This window comes from Physeter macrocephalus, chromosome 5, assembly GCF_002837175.3.
Source record: "Physeter macrocephalus isolate SW-GA chromosome 5, ASM283717v5, whole genome shotgun sequence".
NCBI lineage: Eukaryota > Metazoa > Chordata > Mammalia > Artiodactyla > Physeteridae > Physeter > Physeter macrocephalus.
The window spans coordinates 71606807-71611549 of NC_041218.1; positions in this window are offsets into that span (position 1 = coordinate 71606807).

Below are 4743 nucleotides of genomic sequence, written 5' to 3' on the forward strand. Positions count from 1 at the left end.
CTGCATCGGCAGGCGGACTCTCAACCACTGCGCCACCAGGGAAGCCCTATCAGACCACTTTGTTCGCATATATACACCTGAAGCAAAGCCTGTGGTCAAGGAAGGCCACTAAACTAGCTAAGAACCAGCCTTGTAGATAGAGTGAGATTCCCCTTCCTCTGCATTACATGTGTTACTGGGACACAGTGTATACTTTCACTATGGGAGAAGATAGCTGGAGTAAATGGGTACTGGGTAGGTACCAAGGCACAGTGTGTTGAATAGGCCAAGACGTGTCTGTTACATAAAATTTTACAAGGTATAATCTGCCAAGGCACCCGGGGGTTAGTGTTACTAGGTGCTAGAGAAGACGTAGGGTTCGCCTGCTTTGCATAGTTTCTCATACTGTTATTATCTTATAGGAATGATTCATCACCCGGTGACACATCTCTACTGTGGTAGAGATGAACGGTGCTGACTGCAGTTCATTCTCTGGAAGACTTCACAGTCTCTTGCACCAATTACCTCAGAAAATGAGCTATATGGAGCGATTGGGACATTTAAGAACAGGTGAAAGTTTGCCGTGCTCCCTTCTTCTTCCCAGGATATGACAAGCCTAGAAGGCTTGTATTGAGAATAGTCACATCACTAGATAGGGGAGCTTCTGTCATCCCAAATCCGGTGGCAACACAAAGCAGAAGGCTCTGCTGTCTCTGAGGAAACAGCATAAGCAAGGAATAAGCTTCAGCTGTGTTAATGCATGAGGTTTCAGGGTTAACATGACAACATCATAACCTAGCTTATCCTGATTGACTTATTATATCACATTATTGGATCACATCTGGCATTCAAGCCCTATTATAAGTTTAAGTGCTTTTTTCTCATATTTATAAAGTAATATTTATATTTGTGGGGGTTGGCCGCTGCTTTATTGCAACATTTTCTCTTTATGGTCCAACCTTATTATCTTTCGGAGCTGTAAATTAATATATAAAACATGCCTTTCCTTACCCAGCCCTGCCACTTGGCCTATAGGCTAACAACATAAGTATACATTACTTTTATGGGTAAAATGGTTAAAGTTTTTAAGTATGAGTCTTATGGTTAAGAATTCAAGTAATGACTATAAAAGAGTCCACTTAAAAGCAGTTTCTTAAGAGCACAAATGAGCTACTCTGAAAATATTGCTTTGTTGCTGCTAAGTTGAGAACATAAAATAATGTTTTACATTCACATACTACTTTAATGATTCCAGATTTGTTTCATAAGCTTTATCTCTTTTCCTCCTCACTCTGATTAAATGAGATATTGGAAGAGTGGTCTCACTGCAGGCTATAGATGAGTAAACTGTACGGTCAGACTTACCCAAGGCCTATTCCATGGCTAAACGAGATTTATAGACTCCCAAATAAGTGGTATTTATATCATGCCACATGTCAAAACCACTTCTATGAATATAATAATTATATTTCCTATGATTTTCTAAAAAGATGAGGCAATAATCAATCTTACTTTTTACAGCATAATTTACTGCATTTTTGTCTTAATACTTGACACTTTCCAAGAAACACAAGAAATGATTTAAAACTATCTTGTGTGCTATCTGGTAAGTTCTTCTAACAAACTTCAAATCTCAAACTATGTATCTCTGGAAAATAGCATGGAAATATTTTATTATAAAGAAGTTAATTATAAAAAGCATTTATATTCCAACTGAAAATCTAGGTTTACAATGAATATACTTTAGAACCTGGCAAGGCAGGTAGCATGGTGTATTAGATATTGTGCCAGGGGTCCCCAAGTCCACCCTGTCTCAGTGAGTCACTAGAAGGACTCCGAAAAGCTGTTAAATGCATGGTTACAGGTTATTACAGTGAAAGGACAAAGATTAAAATCAGCAGAGGGAAAAGGTGCATGGGGAGAGGTCCAGGAGTAATCAGGTATAAGCTTCCAGGTGTTCCCTCCCAGTAGAGTCACACGGGGACATGCTTAATTCTGCCAGCAGTGATGTGTGACAACACATGCAAAATGTTGCAAACCGTGGAAGCTTCCATCAGCCTTGATGGTTTTTCTTGGGGATCAGTCAGGTAGGCATGAAGCCCTGTGTGAGTGACCACAACTCAGACTGCAGTCCCCCCAACCCCTGCCAGAGCAAAACAGGCATTCACCGCAAGAACAGCATGGCCTAAGGCCACAGGCATACAAAGCACTTATCAGGTAGAATATGCCAGGGCTCAGCTCATCTCCCAGGAACGGCCAAGGGCAGTTCTAAAGACTGGCCTCTCTTTGCAATGTGCAGGGTTTGAGTAACTCAGGCCTGCTCAAAAAAGTGAACCCTTTTGTGCCTAGATATAGAATGGGACCTGGAATTAGGATGAAGCAATTCTGCTGTGTGACCAGTAGCAAATCCCTTGTGATCGCTAAGCCTCAATTTTGTGATCTTTAAAATGAGGTTAATAACATAGGAAACCATAATGATCTCATTGGAGTATAATTTAAAAAAAAAGAAGGAATGTATATAACGGACTCTTATAGTTTATAATTTATTCAAGTGATTATGGAAAATTGGGGATAGGAGCCTCATAATAAACATTTGATAGTGTAAATGCATTTATTTATTCATTCGATAAACATTCTTTGAATGCCTAGAATTTGCTAGGTACTAGGAGAGAACAAAATGTTAAAGCTTACTAACATGCTTCTTGCTCTCACAGAAGTTATTATATATTAAGAATGGGTAGAGAGCACTCCCTCTTGCGAGAGCACCAGAATCACAACTTACTGCTGAACAATCATCGCCAGGAAGACACTGAAACTCACCAAAAAAGACACCCCACATCCAAAGACAAAGGAGGAGCCGCAATGAGGCGGTAGAAGGGGAGCAATCACAATAAAATCAAATCCCATAACCACTGGGTGGGTGACTCACAAACTGGAGAACACTTATACCACAGAAGTCCACCCACCAGAGTGAAGGTTCTGAGCCCCATGTCAGGCTTCCCAACCTGGGGGTCCGGCAACGGGAGGAGGAATTCCTAGAGAATCAGACTTCAAAGGCTAGCAGGATTTGATTGCAGGACTTCGACAGACTCCACGCTTGGAGGGCACACACAGAGTAGTGTGTGCATTGGGACCCAGGGGAAGGAGCAGTGACCCCATAGGAGACTGAACCAGACCTACCTGCTAATGTTGGAGGGTCTCCTGCAGAGGCGGGTGGTGGCTGTGGCTCACTGTGGGGACAAGGACACTGGCAGCAGAAGTTCTGGGAAATACACCTTGGTGTGAGCCCTCCCAGAGTCCGCCATTAGCACACCAAAGAGCCAGGTAGGCTCCAGTGCTGGGTTTCATCAGGCCAAACAACCAACAGGGAGGGAACCCAGCCCCACCCATCAGCAGACAAATGGATTAAAATTTTACTGAGCTCTGCCCACCAGAGCAACACCCAGCTCTACCCACCACCAGTCCCTCCCATCAGGAAGTTTGCACAAGCCTCAGGTAGCCTCATCCACCAGAGGGCAGACAGCAGAAGCAAGAAGAGCTACAATTCTGCAGCCTGTGGAAGGAAAACCACATTCACAGAAAGATAGACAAAATGAAAAGGCAGAGGACTTTGTACCAGATGAAGAAACAAGATAAAACCCCAGAAAAACAACTAAATGAAGTGGAGACAGGCATCCTTCCAGAAAAATAATTCAGAATAATGATAGTGAAGATGATCCAAGACCTCAGAAAAAAGAATGGAGGCAAAGATTGAGAAAGATGCAAGAAATGTTTAACAAAGACCTAGAAGAATTAAAGAACAAACACCTAGAAGAATTAAAGAACAAACAAGCAGAGATGAGCAATACAATAACTGAAATGAAAAATACAGTAGGGCTTCCCTGCTGGTGCAGTGGTTAAGAATCCGCCTGCCAATGCAGGGGCACGGGTTAAAGCCCTGGTCCGGGAAGATCCCACATGCCGCGGCGCATCTAAGCCCGTGCACCACCAACTACCAAGCCTGCACTCCAGAGCCCGCGAGCCACAACTACTGAAGCCCGCGTGCCTAGAGCCTGTGCGCTGCGACAAGAGAAGCCACCGCAACGGGAAGCCCACGCACCGCAACAAAGAATAGCCCCTGCTCGCTGCAACTAGAGAAAGCCTGCATGCAGCAACGAACAGCCAACGCAGCCATAAATAAATAAATAAATAAATAAATCAAATAAAATGCCAATCTTAAAAAAAAAAAAAAAAAAAGAAAAATACAGTAGAAGGAATCAATAGCAGAATAACTGAGGCAGAAGAACAGATAAGTGACCTGGAAGACAGAATGGTGGAATTCACTGCCATGGAAAAGAATAAAGAAAAAAGAATGAAAAGAAATGAAGACAGCCTAAGAGACCTCTGGGACAACATTAAATGCAACAACATTCACATTATAGGGGTCCCAGAAGGAGAAGAGAGAAAGGACCTGAGAAAATATTTGAAGAGATTATAGTCAAAAACTTCCCTAACATGTGAAAGGAAATAGTCACCCAAGTCCAGGAAGTGCAGAGAGTCCCAGGCAGGATAACCCAAGGAGAAACATGCTGAGACAAATAGTAATAAAACTGACAAAAATTAAAGACAAAGAAAAATTATTGAAAGCAACAAGGGAAAAATGACAAATAACATACAAGGGAACTCCCATAAGGTTAACAGCTGATTTCTCAGCAGAAACTCTACAAGCCAGAAGGGAGTGGCATGATATACTTAAAGTGATGAAAGGGAAGAACCTACAACCAA